The 19,855-nt window shown below is 39.2% G+C and overlaps 1 pseudogene; it reads left to right on the top strand.

Moving 5' to 3' along the window:
* The first annotated feature begins 8,878 nt into the window (after nucleotides 1-8,878).
* LOC148775610 (olfactory receptor 51H1-like) lies at nucleotides 8,879-16,310 on the top strand (annotated as a pseudogene).
* Nucleotides 16,311-19,855: the final 3,545 nt, after the last annotated feature.

Here is a 19,855-nt window from a genome sequence, read left to right as displayed (position 1 = left end):
TGCCTAGAGCCAGTGATCCACAGTAAGAGAAGCCACTGCAATGAGAAGCCTGAACACCGTAACTAGAGAGTAGCCTCTGCACACTGTAACTAGAGAAAACCTGCAAGCAGCAATGAAGACCCAGTGCAAGCAAAAGAAAATCAATCAATAAATCTTTAAAAGACCACATGCCAAGCATATGTTAGCTTTCCATATGTGTTGAATGAAGGAATTAAATAAAGAATAAATGAATATGGATGATTAAATATCATTCTTTTCAGATATTTTACAAACTCTCAAACTCCTCCTTGATTTTCTGCATGTGGGTTGAAAATCATTGATCTAGAGAAAAATCTCTTTTTCTAACAGGGCTGCTGCTGCTGCTGCTAAGTCACTTCAGTCGTGTCCGACTCTGTGTGACCCCATAGACTGAAGCCCACCAGGCTCCCCCATCCCTGGGATTCTCCAGGCAAGAACACAGGGCACAAAAGCTTAAATGAAGGGGCTTTGAGAGGAATTAAAATTTCTTTGTCATCATCCAGCTACTGATTGTGAGAAAGGAGAAAGAAAAATCAACGAGTGTTTCTGGGAGAGTTGGGGACGGGCGGTGGTGGTGTTGACAGGTACATAAGACCAGGTGGGCTTCCAGGCTCATTCTTCCTCCTGTTTCCCTGCTGTGAGAGGAGAGTTTGTGGTTGGGGGACAATACTACAGTGAAGTTATTTTTCTCCAAATAAGTCCCAATGCTCAGATCTAAACAAAGCACTCTGTGCTGCCCAGCTAACCCTCTGGAGCACTTTGAGGAAGGGACATTTTTATACTTTACAGGTTAAGTGAGAGACCTTCAGTTGGCTGGTCCCTCTTCCCAAGCAATTGGTGATGGCTTTTACTTGAGAAGAATCAGTTGGCTCATCCCTAGTAGATATTTTTCTTGGAAAAACTCATAAAATATTTGATAGTCTCTATTAAGTCCCCAGGGCCTGCTGAAGCACTGCTATTCTATGGAAATTGCTGATTTTATGTTCCCCTTTCTTTTACATGCCTTTGACTCTGTTTTTCTTTACCTGAATATGTTTTACCCCATCTCTCCTTTTTAAACAATCTCATTTCTATCTCTATTCTTCATCTTTTTTCCATTCTCCCTGATTTTTCAGACCCTTATTTTCTCTAGCTTCCAATTCACTTCTCATGTACTCTTCCATCCACTTTTCGTTTCATTTTTTCCTATTTGATAGACCCTCCCTTACAGTGTATCTCTTCTTTTACTCCTAATAACATTACGTACATTTTACTTTTTTTCTCATCTTTTCTTTGTTTGCCAGCAACCCCTGACACTGGACACTCTCCAGGTGCTTCTCATCTGCCTTGGTCATTTTCCTCACCAGAATTTTTATGAAGATTTAATGAAAAATGTGCATACATAATCCTACACAGAGCTTGGTATATAGAGGTCATGCCAAAAAGATTTTAAGATAAATTTATTACCTGTGTCAACCTCTGTGCTCTTGTTCAGAATTAATTTGGCTTCTTTCCTTCCCTGAGACTAGTAAACAGAGCACTTATGAAGCCTCCTCAAACTTCTGGTGGTGTCTCAGCCATCATGGTTCTATATGATTTCCTAATTCCTCTGGAGAAATCCTTTGAGGCCTGTTATGTAGTGCTGCCTGAGCTATTCCATCGTGAATTCCCAAAGAACGCCAAGCTGCTCCTGCATCTGTCAAATTGCCTTTCTTCTACCAACACCTGTTTCAAAATTTCCTTCATTTTGATTTTATTTGTGTCCTCTCAGCCAAGACTGAGGAAGGAAAAAGGATCTACTTCTTCTCCCAAACATGCCCTTTCTTCTACCAACACCTGTTTCAAAATTTCCTTCATTTTGATTTTATTTGTGTCCTCTCAGCCAAGACTGAGGAAGGAAAAAGGATCTACCTCTTCTCCCAAACACACACACACACACTTTATACATTTATGTGTGTATGTGTATGTATATATATATATTATATATATATATATATAATATTACTCAAGAAGTCCTAGAATCCCAGGCTAATTTTTCCCTAGAGCTTCTGATTCCAAAACCAGTTTAAGTCTCATTGCTAATATAGTGCTGAGATTTACCTTGAAATAGCACTGAAGTCTACTGTTGTTTTGGATAGGAAAAATTGCTTGGAATTTTCATTGGGAACAAAGAAGACAGAATTCTTTAGTAATACTATATATATCTTAATTATAATTTCTTTCATTTGTTTTAATGCATTTTTCTATAATAATATTTTTTTCATTGAGGTAATTCTTAGGATTGTAGAAACAGCTCATTATTCCATCAGTGTGTGCCTTTGTGTGGTCAGTCATTAAAATGTCCACAAACCCTTTCCACCACTTCTTCATGTCTCCTTTCATAACATTTCTTTACCTTTATAGGCATATTTGCATTTTAAACAGCAGAAAACAAAAGCCAGATATAAACAATTCTTATGAAGATACTTATTTTCTTTTTTTTTAAATTTATTTATTTTAATTGGAGGCTAATTACTTTATATTACTGTATTGGTTTTGCCATACATTGACATGAATCTGCCCCGGGTGTACATGTGTTCCCCATCTTGAACTCCCCTCCCACCTCCCTCCCCATCCCATCCCTCTGGTTCATCCCAGTACACCAGCCCCGAGCATCTCAATGCATGATACAAGATACTTATTTTCAAGTATGATAGAGAATGTATGGAAGAAGTTTTTCTACTTATTTTTATTTATTTTTTTACTTTAAATTGCATTAAATTTAATTTGGGTTTAAATTTTTAATTCAAACTCATTTCTTTCCAAATGTGTATTCTAATCTTCAGGAGACTAACTTTATCATAAATGTGAAAGGTTGGTGTTTTATAATAGATATTTCTGTATATTTTTTAATATGAGTATGTGACTACACCTAGAAATCTATAATTTTCAGTATATTTATATTTTACATAATCCTTTATGTGGGCTATATACATGTATATATGTCTATATGTATATGGAGATATTTATTACTATGTATATATATATATATATATATATGAAGATCTCCTTTTCTTTAAGCATCCCTTGACATTATGTGAAGGAGTTAAAAGACGAAATCTTTGTCCTCAAGGTGTTTCTAATCTGTGAGAATATTTAATGCTTCCCAACCTCTCTTGAAGTGCTGTTAGAGACATAAATAGACCTACACAATATGCTTGATCTGAGCGTTTAATGGATAACTTGGGCTTCTCTGAAAACATCAGGATTTGCGTCATCCATATCTACAGAAACTGATGTCCCCTTTAGAATAACTTCATTCAGAAAAGCCTCCATATTATTCTAACAGAATTTCCTAATATCTGGAGTTCTACTTTATAAAGGGTAAGCTTTTCCAGACCCCAAAATGGTAAAATTCAGCAGAAAGAGTAGAGTCTGAAATCAGATGCACCTGGCTTGAAATCACCATTTTAATTTTCTGGAAGTTTGATCTTAGAGAAAGTCACTAATTTTCTTATTCAATCAACATTTTCTTGTTATCTATTACTAAACAACATCTACCGTTTAAGTCCAGCTGTTCCCTCTCCTCTCCATCTGCACTGATGAGCCCAGTACACTTAGAGAAGATCATACAACCATGTTGAGTACTGTATTCTTACTTTAAACGTATCACCAAAGACCTCATGGACTCCCTCAGAGCTTTCAAATGATCATTTTTTTATGTCTCTTCTTCTACTCCATTACATCTTTCCAAATACTTATTCTTTGTTGATGACTTTATTTCCTACATCATCAAGAAAGTTGAATTATCAGAAAATAACATCCAGGGCCCTGACCACATTTACTCGTCTTTTAACAGGGTCAAATATATGCTCATTTCTTTGTTACCTTATATAAATTAGATGAACTATTCGTCCTCCTTTCTAAAACCAATCCTTCCATTTTTGTACTAGATCCTGTCCTTATCATTTACTCAACAACATTATTTAGACACTTCTTTTTATCACCTTTTTATCATGAAGTTTTTACTCTCTGGTTGGTTATTTTTATCAATATCATACGTGATATGATATTTTTCATCATAAAGAAAGTTTTTCACTGGTATTGTCTAATTTCTTTGCTTTCCTTTTCACTGGAAAAGACTCTGATGCTGGAAAGGATTGGGGGCGGGAGGAGAAGGGGAAGACAGAGAATGAGATGGCTGGATGGCATCACCGACCCGATGGACAAGAGTTTGATTGAACCCCGGGAGTTGGTGATGGACAGGGAGGCCTGGCGTGCTCTGATTCATGGGGTCGCAAAGAGCCGGACACGACTGAGCGACTGAACTGAACTGAATGTAAAATCTCTAAAGCAGAAAAGAAAAAAAAAGGAAAAGATAGATTTCTGCCTACTTTGAAGGGAAGAGGTTGGTGAATACTCTCTGCAGAGAAAAAAAAAAAGGAAAGAAATGCATAAACCTGGAAAAATAATTTTTAAAAATACAACAACAAAAGATTCTAAGGTTCTAGAAGTTGACCAAAGTCAAACAACAGATTGAGAAACTATTTGAAAACCTTTTACAGCTTCAGGTAAGGACATATTCCTTCACAACTGATTTAATCAGCAAATTTTCAAAAGTAGTTTTACCGGGCTGGAGCTGGCTCAAAGCCAGCTGCTATGTTGTCAGAGAGTACAGAGTCAACTTGAGATGGGGGGAAAAAATCCGAGGGTTTGTCAGCTATCAGCAAACCTGGCAGCAGTGTTACCCAAAAGTGAGGCCCAGCTGCTTACCACTCTGGAATCAGTAAAGTCTTATAGCAGCTTACTATTAAGAAAACTTTCATTCATCTAATTAAATTCAATCTAATCTTAATTCTGACAATGTACAAAGTTCTTTTCTCAAATTTCTTTTTTCACAGACCTTTTCTCACTTTCTGGATCCAGATTAATTTGTCCCGTATTATCCTCATACATAAGCAACAAGCTCTAGGACAAAATCATTCTCCTTTTCTTTCCTTAACAAAAATATCACCAGTCTTTATACTTTCTCTCACTGGTAACACATATCCTACTTGCTTAACATACTGAAATGTTTCCCCTATCATTTAAGTAGGTTTAATTACATATTCTAATTTTTAACTTTTAAAGAACCTTAACAAAACCAAAAAACAAGTAACAATTGTTATATCAGCATTTTCTCATTGGTAAACTTAAGAACATATTCTATAGCTTCTAAATACATACATTTTTCTTATACCACAATTTCCCTTTGATGTAGTGCAAGATGTGTGTTTAATGCACCCAAATATCTTTGAAGTTCTACTAATTAACCCAACGCTGAGGCTTCCAGCAAACTGGGTTGTTGTGTATTTCAAGGACATGGTAAGAGTTTACTTCAAGCTTTCTCGTAGGCATATTTTTGTTCTCACAGGGTCAGATTCTGAAAACGGTATTTTATCAAGCTAGCTTTTTCTAACTGCATATGCAAAAAGTATAAGTTTTTAAATTTCAAAAGAGCTTCACCTTAACCAATTTTCTTTGGCGTCTAAAGGATACTGTTGCCATATAATGTTTAATTTATTCATGATTTCATGATTAAATTTTTTCCAATGAATTGACCCTGAAGTTCCCATTTTACAAAAGACAATGACACCAGTCACACAAATGAAATATATACTCACACACCAGAAGACAGAGCTGTCACAAGTCCCCCAAGAATATGAAAAAATAAACACTTGCTCAACATGAAAAGTTCCAGACATGACACATGACACATTTTGGCAAAATGCCCAAATAACACTCAGGGTTCCCCAACCAACTCCTCAATGATAGACACATGTCAGATCAATTGACAAAATGCCCAAATGACACTTGGTGCTCACAAACAGTCTTCAGTGTCAGATATATGTCAGAACCAACAGACAAAATACCCAAATAACACTTTGTGCTGAAAAGAGAAGTTTGCCTGGGTCACACCGGAAGACTTACTGGGTCTTGGAGCTCCTCAGACGTCCAAATGTATCTTTCTGTTTCATCAAGGAAAAATGTAAGTTGGCAGCCAAAGATTCTGCTGGAAAGTGAAAGTAAAGTGGGATTTGACAACTGGTTGATGTGAGTATAAAATGATTCAGCACATTGGTAAACAGTTTGACATCTTCAAAATTAGACAAACACCTGTCACACTATCCAGTAATTCCTTCTCCTGATATGTTTAAAAACATGCCAATACAAAGACTATCCATTAATGTTTGTAGTGGCACTACTATAATAGTCAAATGCTGTAAACAATCCAAATATATATCAACTAGTGACTGGATAAATAAAGATGTTTTATCTGTACAGTGACATACTGTTCATGAAAGAAAAGGAACAAATTATGAATATATTCAGCAACAGGAATAAAACTCATAACATTGCATTAAGTGAACAAAGATAGACATAAAGGATAATGTATTAATATGACTCCATTAACATGAAATTTCTAGTAAAGTCAAGTTAAACAGATAGATAGTGTATCAGTGGTTTCCTGGAGCTACAGACAGGCCTAGGACTAACAAACCACCATCAGGGAATATTTTTATGTGATGAAGTCTTTTTCTTTTTTAATTTTACAATATTATATTGGTTGGTTTTGCATACATTGACATGAATCCGCCCTGGGTGTACATGAGTTCCCCTTCCTGAACCCCCCCTCCCACCTCCCACCTCCCCTTATCCTCCCTCTGGGTCATCCCCGCATACCAGCCCGAGCATCCTGTAACATGCATCGACCCTGAACTGGTGATTCGTTTCACATATGCTAATATACATGTTTCAATGCCATTCTCCCAAATCATCCCACTCTCACCCTCTTCCACAGAGTCCCAAAGACTGTTCTATACATCTGTGTCTCTTTTGCTGTCTCGTATACAGGGTTATCATTTGCATCTTCCTATATTCCATATATCGGAGAAGGCAATGGCAAGCCACTCCAGTACTCTTGCCTAGAAAATCCCATGGATGGAGGAGCCTGGTAGGCTGCAGTCCGTGGGGTCGCTAAAGGTCGGACACGACTGAGCGACTTCACTTTCACTTTCACACGTTGGGGAAGGAAATGGCAACCCACTCCAGTGTACTTGCCTGGAGAATCCCAGGGACGGGGGAGCCTGGTGGGCTTCCGTCTATGGGGTCACACAGAGTCGGACACGACTGAAGTGACTTAGCAGCAGCAGCAGCAGCAGCATATTCCATATATATGCGTTAGTATACTGTTTGGTGTTTTTCTTTCTGGCTTACTTCACTCTGTATAATAGGCTCCAGTTTCATCCACCTCATTAGAACTGACTCAAATGCATTCTTTTTAATGGCTGAGTAATAATCCATTGAGTATATGTACCAAAGCTTTCTTATCCATTCGTCTGCAGATGGACATCTAGGTTACTTCCATGTCTTGGCTATTATAAACAGTGCTGCAATGAACATTGGAGTACATGTGTCTCTTTCAATTCTGGTTTCCTCAGTGTGTATGCCCAGGAGTGTGATTGCTGGATCATATGGCAGTTCTATTTCCAGTTTTTTGAGGACTCTCCACACTGTTCTCCATAGTGGCTGCACTAGTTTGCATTCCCACCAACAAGGTAAGAGGGTTTCCTTTTCTCCACACCCTCTCCAGCATTTATTGCATGTAGACTTTTGGATAGCAGCCATTCTGACTGGTGTGAAATGGTATCTCATTGTGTGATGAAGTCTTAAAATCAGTTTGGCATGATAGTTTCACAGCTGTATAGATTTACTGAAGCTCTTCAAATTGTACATATAAAATGGATAAATTCTATGGTCCATAAATTCAGTTCAGTTCAGTTCAGTTTAGTCGCTCAGTCGTGTCTGACTCTTTGGGACTGCTGGAGAAGACTCTTGAGAGTTCCTTGGACTGCAAGGAGAGCCAACCAGTCCATTCTAAAGGAGATCATTCCTGGGTGTTCATTGGAAGGACTGATGCTAAGGCTGAAACTCCAATACTTTGGCCACCTCATGCGATGAGTTGACTCACTGGAAAAGAGTCTGATGCTAGGAGGGATTGGGGGTGGGAGAAGATGGGGACGACAGAGAATGAGATGGCTGGATGGCATCACCGACTCGATGGACATGAGTTTGAGTAAACTCTGGGAGTTGGTGATGGACAGGGAGGCCTGGCGTGCTGTTTTACCACAACAAAACAAACAAGTAAGCATATTAAAAAATCAATAATTAGAAGGCTATTGCTATATTACAGATAAGGGGTCATGGTGACTTTGCTAAAATGATAGAGGTGAAGAGGAAGATAATTTAAAGTATGTGGAAAATACTTTGGTTTGGACTTAATAGGACTTGGCAATGATAGAAGGAAGAAGGGGAAAATAATCTGTAGTTTTGATTTGAGCAGCTGAGGGAATTGTTGTATGGTTAGTCTGATTTCTTGAAATTTACCAGCAAAAACGTTTACAGTATTCATCATGCTAATTTTTAGCTTCTTATTTGATATCCGAGTGGAATTATCATGTAGAAAGCTGTTCCTGGAGATTAAGGCAGAACTAAATTAGTGTATAGCTGGTATGTGAAGCAATGGGACTTGATAATATCATTCAGTAGGAGAATGGACCTAATAAGAGATACACTAACATTTAGTGATGTAGGAAGAAGATAAGCCACCAAAAGATATTGAAGAGTGGACATTAAAGATGGAGAAAAACATAGTGAAACACACATTAAAAAAGCAAACAAACAATGAGAAAAACAGAAAAGAAAGCAATTCAACATCAAGGCAATTTTCCACTGTATTGAATTTTGCTGAAAAGGAAAGTACGATGAGGAATGTTTGGCAATAAGCAGACATTGATGACACACACAAAAACAATGTCAGAGGAGTGGGAAGGAGCTCTCACCGAGGCTGACTGAAGAGAAAATGGGAAGCAAGTGGGAAGAGGGCCCACGGAGCACAGCGTTGCAGGGCTCTACACTCATGAAGCAGAAAAAAGAAAACAAGTATGTGGATACAAGACTGAGCTCCACATTTTCTTTTAGTTTCTTTCCCTTTCTCTCTTCTTTCTTTCCTTCCTCTCTCTCCCCACATCCCTCCCTCCCTCCCCTCTTTTTTTTCTTAGACTGAATTGGAAAGATTAGGCAAGAGAGTATATCGGTAGTTGGATATAGTTGGGGAAGTACCATTCATATGAGATTCAGATTGATTGTGTATTTGAATGTTTGTCATCAAAGGTTTGCATCAGGGAAAATTAGGTTCGATATGCCCAGAAGCCTGGGTCTATATGGTCTATGCCCCTGGTGACATCTTCAGCAAGACTGATACTCTTGTCTCCAGAGGATCACCGCAGAGGGGATTCTAGACTAAATGCTGCTAGTTTATAATCCCAGTTTTACTGCTGTAGTTGTCAGCATCAGAAATGATTCTCATCTCCTAGACTGGGTTTTAATTAAGTTGGAGACCAAAACTTGGGTGGTACTTTTTCTAGAATGCTGTCACAGAATGTAGAGAGCTGCAGTATATAGTTTTTAGGGGAAAAAATGAAAGAAGTCAGTGAACTTCCAGATGTTCAAGCTGGTTTTAGAAAAGGCAGAGGAACCAGAGATCAAATTGCCAACATCTGTTGGATCATCGAAAAAGCAAGAGAGTTCCAGAAAAACATCTACTTCTGCTTTATTGACTATGCCAAAGCCTTTGACTGTATGGATCACCATAAACGGTGGAAAATTCTGAAACAGATGGTAATACCAGAAACCTATATTCAGGTAAGGAAGCAACAGTTCGAACTGGACATGGAACAACAGACTGGTTGCAAATAGGAAAAGGAGTACTTCAAGCCTGTATATATCACCCTGCTATTTAACTTATATGCCGAGTACATCATGAGAAATAAGAGCCTCTTGATGAAAGTGAAAGAGGAGAGTGAAAGAGTTGGCTTAAAGCTCAAACTCAGAAAATTAAGATTATGGCATCCTGTTCCGTCACTTCATGGCAAATAGATGGGGAAACAGTGGCTGACTTTATTTTTGGGGGCTCCAAAATCACTGCAGATAGTGACTGCAGCCATCAAATTAAAAGACCTTTACTCCTTGGAAAGAAAGTTTTGACCATCCTAGACAGCATATTAAAAAACAGAGACATTACTTGGCCAACAAAGGTCCGTCTAGTCAAGGCTATTGTTTTTCCAGTGGTCATGTATGGATGTGAGAGTTGGACTGTGAAGAAAGCTGAGCCCTGAAGAATTGATGCTTTTGAACTACGACTCATTGGAAAAGACCCTGATGCTGGGAAAAATTGAGGGCAGGAGGAGAAGGGGATGACAGAATGAGATAGTTGGTTGGCATCAACTGACTCAATGGACATGAGTTTGGGTAAACTCCGGGAGTTGGTGATGGACAGGGAGGCCTGGTGTGCTGCGGTTCATGGGGTTGAAGAGTCTGACATGACTGAGCGACTGAACTGAACTGAACTGATTGAGTGGTGGGAGTGAAGGAAGTCAGCTCTATTGAGGTCCGTCTACTGTTCATTCTTGAATTTGATGACAGAAGTTGTCTCTGTGGTTAAAAGTTCATCCTCTTTTTTAGGATCAAATAGAACTTAAAAGAAAAATGATTAGAGCACCCCAATGTAACTTTTACTTTGGGATTTGGGTCACGTTAATTAACTTGCCTGACCCTATTTTTCACTCATGCATACAGTGGCAATAATAAACAGTAATTTTCCATTAAGTATTCATGATCATTTGAATGGAGTACATGTGAAAACTTGGAACATAAATAAGCACTGAGCAAATTTTAGATGTTTTTATTATTAAAGGATTTAATTTAAAATATCTGCCCATTATCCCTGCCATTGTCTATCTATGACAATATAAATCTATTGCTTGTGACTTCTATTTCTATAAAAACCTCGAATCATCAGAGTCTCAGCGAGAATTATTTCACTTCCTTCTATTCTTCTTTTTTAAGGTTGTTTTTTTGGCTGTTGGGTCTTAGTTGAGGCACATGGACTTCTCTCTAGTGGGGCACATGGGCTCAGTAGTTGCCCAGTGGCATGTGGGATCTTAATTCCATGATCAGGGATTGAACCTTTATACCTTGCATTGGAAGGCAGATTCTTAACCACTGGCCCACTAGGGAAGTCCCACTTCCTTCTCTCTCTCTCTCTAAATGAGAGAATTAGGTGGAGAGTGTGTCATTTTACCAAAGGCCAATTAGAGAAGTAACAAGATCACTGACAATTTTGCCCTTCCTGCCTAAGTGCCAGCTCAAGGCCAATAGCAAATACATTTCTTCTCAAAGTGAAAGACGAGTCTATGTTTCCTCAGAAGACAAATCCAAGGGACCAGAATTCTGTTTCAGCCTGTAGCTCAGACACTTAGAGTATAGATTTCTCAGTCTTTCAGGGTAGAGTTCTTCTCCCTGACTGCCTGGGTGGTAAAGAACTTTGAATAATACGTCAATGTTCTTCAATGTTGTGGGTGGAAAAGCGAAAAATCTCATTTCCTACTTCTCCTCCACCTCCCCACATACTCTTCTTACGCCATAAACTTTCTGTCCTTTTGCTGTGAGGAAAGTTTACATTTCATCTTCTCCATTGTCTGTCACTACTACTGATGGAGACAGAGTGAATTTGAGTCCAGTTGAGGATACATAGGTGAACAAGGTGAACATATTGACCCATCTGTAAAGCTTGTTTTTATTCAACCCCAGGCACACATTCCACTCTTCTTTCTGATCTTGTTTTTCATGTGTTCTTTTCTAAGGGTCTTGGAAGGCAAAAAGAAAAAAAAATCTCATTTTGATCCTCTGATTATTATGACTTGTCTCGAACTTAGTAGGCATTCAACAAAGTCACTTATCAGTAACTTAGTTAAACATGAAAGCTTTTCCTGGGTTCATCAGATCTTAAGGAATCAACAGGCTTACGTGCAAACCTCATCTTGAATTGTGGATGGGCTGTGTTGATCTCTGGGATGAATCTCCTCAGATGGTCAGTGCAGTGTTTGTTTTGTACTCCTAGTCTCTCAGAATCAATGTTCTTTATTCCTCTCTTCCTCTTACTGATTTTCACTACCTATGATTTCTACTAGTATATTATCCTTTCATCTCTATTTTGTCTAGGATCTGCTTGCAATAAATTCTTCACAATAAGCATTCATGATTAAGTGAAGAGTCAGTGGAATTCATGATCTTGAGCACTGCAACAGTCACAGCATTCAAGCCACTGATACTGAGTGATGGGATAAATTCACTGGTGGAGACAAAGATTTAGATGATACAGAATTTGATTAAAATACATCAGTAATATATGAGTGGGCTTCCCTGGTGGCTCAGAGGTTAAAGCGTCTGCCTCCAATGCGGGAGACCCTGGTTCAATCCTGGGTCGGAAGATCCCCTGGAGAAGGAAACGGTAACCCACTCCAGTATTCTTGCCTGGAGAATCCCATGGTTGGAGAAGCCTGGTAGGCTACAGTCCACAGGGTCGCCTAGAGTCGGACACGACCGAGCGACGGAACAGAACGGAACGGAATATATGAGTAGGTAGATATATCTCTCAGTGTGTAAATAAATTCCACAGCCTATTGATAGTTTTGAGATTAATTCTCACAGTTAGCCAAATATGACAAAGTTCAGAGAAAAAAGACGCTCATTAATTATAGCTAAATTTTTAGTGTTAATTTGCCTGGTACTTAACAAAATGCCCAATATCCCCAGTTGATACTCTTAACTATCCCACTCATTTTAAAGAGGTGAGGAATAAATCACAGAGATTCTTAAGTAACTTGTCTAAGGAAATAGAACTGTGATTCAAACCCAGGTGGTCTCTCTCCAGAATCTTCAGTTTTAGTGGTACTTTCCTATTTAATTTCCCCCAAAAAGAGACAAAGACAGAGAGGCAAAGAGAGGCAGAGATTATGCAGTATGAAAGACTCAAATCCACTTGGAGCTAAGATTTTGCAAAAGGTCAGCTAGAATGTTGGTATTCTCTAAATTTGCAGTCTGCATCACTGATTTTTCAAATCTTAATAGAATTTTTTGGAATGAGGAAAACATTCTACATCTGTACTTTCCAAATACAGCAGTCCCTGGCAACATGTAGCAACTGAATACTTGACAGACAGCGAGGGCAGCTAAGGTACTGATGATGTCATTAGCTTAATTAATATAAAGATAAATGGGCACAGGTATCTAGTGGCTACCAGAGTGGACAGTGCAGCACTAAGCTATCGACTGTCAAGAAACTTGGAGTAACTCTTTCCTGTCTGCATTTATTCCCGAGCATCCAGAGTTTTCTGCCCTTTATGTCCAACCCTTGATTTTGTCTAGTGACTTTGTTCTTTCTGTGACTCAGGCTTCTGTTCCATTTTCTTCAACCTGGATCCTGAGATGGGCTTCAATAATATGTGAATTCACTTAATTTTTATGCAGAGTTTTGCTTGTATTCATGTATGTGTAATATATGAATACTTTTATTTGAGAAACTCATTATGAGATGCTCAGTAAGGATCATAACACATGGCTCAGTTCAGTTCAGTTCAGTCGCTCAGTCGTGTCCGACTCTCCGCGACCCCATGAATCACAGCACGCCAGGCCTCCCTGTCCATCACAGCACTGTTCTTCCTTCAATCCTGAATTCTTATCATTTGTGGCTAGACTGACCCCCCAAAAGTGATATCTCAGCTGTACATTTGGATACATCTTCCTAAAGATAACAAGCAATTGAAATAGAAGATATTTAATTGTATGACACCAAGATTTTAATATTGGTCTTTGTTACTGCAACTGTTAGGCACTAACATCTAGAATGATTTATAAGTTCATCTAGGTCTTACTCAGGATTACAATAAGAAATAGAACTGCTGGAAACTCAAGGAGATTACCAAAGTAGCCGCACAGTAGTGGGAACGCATAGAATGAGAGATCTCTATGCAAGAACAGGGAAACTAAGTCCAATTGTGTTCTCAACACCAAGGCCAATGACTATATCAATCTGAGTAATGTTTGAACCTGTCCTTTGGGAGATTCTCCAGAGGTGGATTTCACCTGACTGGATCAGTTTTTAGTTGTAAAACTCATCGCAAGTTCTATCTGGCATTCTGTTCTTTCAGGTGTAACACAGAAATGGATCTCAGAATTCTTTTCTTTATACCTTAGGACAGAGAAGTCTAATTTCCATGAAGAAAAAGGACAGGGTCTGAGTCCATGAGACTGAATGGGAATATTTCTGAAAAGGGGTTAAAGCAACTCTCCTCTGGCTCCTCTGGATATTAGTTTTCTTCTCCCACAACGAATTACCATGAATGTAGTGACTCAGCATACCTATGTTTATTATCTTACAGTTCTGCATGTCAGAAGAACAACACTGTTCTCACTGGGCTAAAATCAAGGTGTCATCAAGTCTGCATTCCTTTCAGAGTACTCCAGGGAAAATTCTACTCCCTTGCCTTTTCCAGCATCTAGGGGCTACTCGCATTCCTCGGCTCTTGGTTCCCCACCTTCTTCTTCACAAGTCCTGCTGAGTCTTTCTCAAGCTGTTGTCTCTCTGGTTTTCTGCAGCTGGTGAATTTTGTTCACTTTTGAGAACTCATATGATCATATTTGACCTATCTGGGTAATCCAGGATAAATTTCCATCTGAAGTCCTTAACTTTAATGACATCTTCAAAGTTTCTTTTGCCATGCAAGCCACTATATTCACAGGTTTCAAGAATTAGGAGGTGAACATCCTCAGAGACTGCTATTCTGTCTATCATAGTGGGTCCTTATAAAATTCCTTGGAAAGCCAAGTAATTTCTTCCTTCATCACCTACGGTAATCTCAGGTCCTTTTAGTACCCATACACTACTGGGAATGCAGATAGTCAGAAGTTTAGTCCTTGAAGACTATCTTTCTCATTCTGTCCCACATCATGCAAGTGGAAGACTTGAATCTCAATGAGGATTTTGTCTAAATCACAACAATTTAAGATCTTAATTAAGATACATACAGGTCTTCATATATGTGTTCATGAACAGTCCTTATGTCTTGTTTGTGCCTGATAATATTTCTTTTCTGGTTATTTGCATCAGTTTTTATGACCCAGATAAATGTACAGTATCATTTTTCCTCAGGAAGGAGGCAAGCAATTACTTCATATTTCTAGGTGAATTGTAATCCAATTCACCTAGCTTAGGTGTTGATTAAAGTTTTTGTTGTTGTTCTCCTAGATACTTTAGCATATGGCGGTCAGTAATAGAATTGCTTCATGGGGGTGGGGATATCAGTTTCTGTATCGAATGTGAACATAAAATATTTGTCACTGCCTCTCATGGTTAACATCTCAAAACTTATTGTCAGTGATTGTAATTGAAGCTGATTGGCTTAATGAGTTCTTCTCTTTTTGCCTAGTCAAGCCTTTGATCCACAGTGCTGTCATTCAACCCAACTATTAATAACCATCAGACCTTCACCCTTACTGGGACTCCAGGAATGCCAGAGAAGGACTTCTGGTTGGCCCTGCCCCTCTTCTTCTTTACAGTTTCACATTCCTGGGTAATGCCACCATCCTAGCTGTCATCAAAGTTGAACAACATCTCCATGAGCCCATGTATTATTTTCTGGCAATGCTAGTTGCCACTGACCTCAGCCTTTCACTGTCTTCCATGCCCATCACGATCAGTGTTCACTGGCTCAGCTGGTGCTCAGTAACCCTTTATGTCTGCGTCACTCAAATGTTCTTCATCCACACCTTTGAGGGAGTGGAATCAGGTGTTCTGGTGGCCATGGCCTTTGATTGCTTTATGGCTATTCGCTTTCCTTTGCACTATGCTACCATTCTCACTCATGGAGTCACTGGCAGGATTGGAGCAGCAGTCCTGCTGCAGAGTGTGGGGACTGTGCTCCCTGTGCCTTTCCTTATCAAAAGGTTACCTTTCTGCCTCTCCAACACCCTCTCCCACGCATAGTGCCTCCATCAGGATGCCATGAGGCTTGCCTGTGCTGACACCCATGTCAACAGCATCTACGGCCTCCTGGCGTTGATCTTCATCATTGTGCTAGATGCCTTGATCCTCTTGGCCTCTTACTTTCTAATCTTCCAGGCAGTATTGGGCACTGCTTCCTGGGAAGACAGATTCAAGGCTCTCAATACCTGCCTTTCTCATATCTGTGCCATGCTGCTCTTCTGTCTACCTCTCATTGGCATGACTGTGATTCACCGCTTTGGGAAGCATGTGTCTCCCGTAGTACACAGTCATGGCCTGTACCTAACTTCCACTACCTCCTGTGCTCAGTCTGATTGTATACAGTGTTAGGACCAAGCAGATCCGTCAGTGGATTGTCCAAGTGTTCCGTGGGGGCAGGGTGGGTTCTTAGGATTTCTGTGCAAACACAATCAAGTCAGAGAATAGGATCAAGTACATCACTGTCCAATAGGAATTCCTGCAGTGATGTGAAATGTTCTAAATCTCTATTGTTAATATAGTAACCACTAGCCACACATGGCTACTGAGCATCTGATACTTAGCTAGTGCAACCAAGGAACTGAATATTTTAATTATATTCTATTCTAATAAATTGAAATGAAGGTTTAAATGGTCACATGTGGAGAGAAGGATCTAATAGCGTTTTATATGCCATTGCATAGTAGTTTTGATGAAAGCAAAAATTTAACTTGATACAAATACGAATGTTTCTTTCTCAAAATGGTGTATAGCAACTTCTCAATATTTATATACAATAAAATTTACTGGTTTTGGTATATAGTTCTATTAAGTTTTCACAGATGCATAGTCATGCAACCACCACTGATACCTAGATACAGAAAAATTATATCACTGTCTCAAATTACCTCATGCTACCCCTTTAGTCAACCCCTCTGTCCATGCCCAACCCTGACAAGCTCTAATTTGTTTCCATGCATATAATTCTTGTTTTTCCAGAATGCCATGGGCCCTTCAGCACATAATCTTCCATGTCTGGCTTCATAGTGCAATGCATCTGAGATTCACTCATGTTGTTGTGGGTCTTTGTAGTTTATTTCTCTTTATTACTGACTAGTATTCTATAGAATGCCAACCTTTAACAACTTATTTAAGAAAAATTCTCCAATTGTTTTTGCTCCATTATAATCATGCTGATGTATATTGTTGAATATAGGATATGTTTTCTTTTGTCTTTAGTGTTTATTTATATGTTCTGTAAATATATTTCATAAAAATAGTGTAGGCATATATAATGGTTTGGAAGCAGGAGAGAAATATATTACAAATAAAATAGCAAGTAAAACGTATGATGAATTCAGTGAGCTACAATAATAGGGAACTCTGGATACATTTTTGATATAAACTTCAACTTTATTTCTGTCCAGAAGACTTTTCTAACATGCCCTTTATTATGTTAGGGTTTCTCACAGTATATATGTTCTAATTACCTAATAGCATTGTGTCCCTGCTATTCTACGTACTTCATAAGAACCACACCATAAGAGACCCTTTTTATACTGCATCTGTCTATGTCAAGTATGTACTGAATATAGTTCATAAGATATGTCCTTTGTGAATTAATGAATGAGTGAAAACTCTATTTTATCAAGATTGATTTCATGCTGCCTAACTTCTCTGTCTCATTTAATTTTAATAAGTCTCATTTGAAATTTCCAGCGTCATTCATTTTTGCTGAGAAGAGCCAGTGGGAAAGGATGGTATTTATATATAAATCCAAACATTACTTGTTGTATAAAAAGTATATGCTACAACATAATCTCTCTAGATATACATTGGGATAGGTATCTCCATCTTTGCCCAGTGCATCTGGCTATGATAAAATGAGACATGGTTGGAAAAATGCTTCAAGAAGGATAAAAAATCAAGGATTATTAGATATGCTGCACACATGCTAAGTCGCTTCAGGTGTGTCTGACTCTTAGGGACCCTGTGGACTGCAGCCCACCATGCTCCACTGTCCGGGGAATTGTCCAGGCAAGAAGTGGGCTGCCAAGCCCTCCTCCAGGGCATCTTCCTGACCCATGGATCAAACCCATGTCTCTTCAGTCTCCTACATTGGCAGGTGGGTTCTTTACCACTAGCACCACCTGGGAAGCCCATTAGATATGGTAAGAATTATTAATTTACTGCCTACTATGTGAAAGTGAAAGCGAAGTTGCTCAGTCTTATCCGACTCTTTGTGACCCCATGGGCTGTAGCCTACCAGGCTGCTCTGTCCATGAGAATCTCCAGGCAAGAGTACTGGAGTGGGTTGCCATTTAGAGACAGATTCTTGTCAAAATGAGGCTAAAATGAGCTATAAGAATGGAGTTGAGAATCAAGCAATATAGAATGGATAGATCTAGAACCATGTATTACAATCACATTTTCTGAAATATCAGTGGAAGCGGTTGACCAGAGAAGGCAGTATAGCATATTGTTTAAGATTAACAGCTTTAGAGTAAGATAGACACGGGTGAATACCAGTTTTGTAACTAGCTAATTTTTACAGTTATTCAAAACCTCTTTGAGTTTCAATTTCCTCAACTGTGGAATAATGGAAAATAATACTTAACCCATAAGCAAGATAATAAATAAATACAACAATGTGTTTCAAGGGTTAGTGTTATTTTTGGCAAGTGTTATGACCTCATCAAATGCTAGTTTAATTATGCTTAGAAGGGTAGGTAGGCTGCAGATGTGATTCAGTTAATAAGATGGCTTCTTAGAAAGGGATCCTGAGTAAGAGGAGGAACATAGGAATGACAAGAAGGACAACAAGATTTGTTAGAAAGAGCACATATTGGAGCTGGGAACATAGGGATGACTCTCTCTGCACTCTCCTGAGCCTGCTCTGACATCAGGGAGCATCCTGGGCTAAGAATCTGTAGCCGAAGGCAGGGTGAAGAGGAATGGTTGCAGTTTTCTGACCCAGGCAGGCAGATTTTGAAGACACCCATTACTGTCAGCCCCCAGGGCCAGGGCTTTGCTTACAGCCCCTGATATATGGGATTTGCTTGGGCCTGGGAGCAGGGTTGGAAGCGTGTCAGGGAGATGTATCTGAGCTGTTGGAGAGGAACATAGTCTTATGGGCGCCATAACTCTTGATCCAACCAGTTCGTTCACCAGCCCTCTGTTGCCTGGTGACTCTACTAATCTTCCTCTAAAGCGCCCACTCTTGGGAGCTGGCTCAGTCCCTGCTCGGTGGTGGGATTGAAGAGAAGTTGGTGCCATTTCCTGATGACTTGAGCAGGTAAGGAGAATGCATTAGTGGGTAGGAACAGAAGGGAAGGGATTAAAAAGTGAGAAATGCTAGGAGAAAGAGGGAAAGAGAAGATCAATGAAGTTACGGAAACTATAAATAAGGTAGGATCAATAAACAGAGGGGTGTGATGGAGCCTTGAAGAAATTGAGACAGGGAAATGAAGGACATGAGAGAATGGGAGGAAGGAAGAGAAAAAGGGATAGAACTCATAACTCTCTGCCTGTGGTCAAGATCATTTAGAAATTAGTCAACAATAATTACCGATTTATGTTATTCCATATCCTCCTTTATGTAGCTAGCACTAAGAGAAGAAAATCAGGCATTTCCAAACCTTTAAGAAACTCACACTCAAAGCAGAAAAAGGAGATGGTGCTTGCATATGTAACTTACCGATCGATATTAACCAGACCTCATTATTGAGTCAAATGTAAGATCCAACCATAAAGTGGTACAGAGAAGTGGAGGCAAAGTTTCAGGTTAATATGGCCTGGATCTGTCACGACAGGGTTCCAGATTGTGGAGAGAATAGATTTCAGTGTTGAGAAATGAATAGAAGAAGGTGGGGATTGGTCTATACTTTACTGATGCCAGTAAGCAGTGATGCTGTCCTTTGGACCACTACATTATTTACTTGGGTGGATCTTTTCCAAGTCATTCAATCTTGCTTTCTG

This window comes from Moschus berezovskii, chromosome 14 (genome assembly GCF_049115385.1).
Source record: "Moschus berezovskii isolate FMDL1 chromosome 14, NW_MosBer_1.0, whole genome shotgun sequence".
Taxonomy (NCBI): Eukaryota; Metazoa; Chordata; class Mammalia; order Artiodactyla; family Moschidae; genus Moschus; species Moschus berezovskii.
Note: the sequence above shows the minus strand (reverse complement) of the source record. Positions and strands in the feature narration are given on the sequence as shown.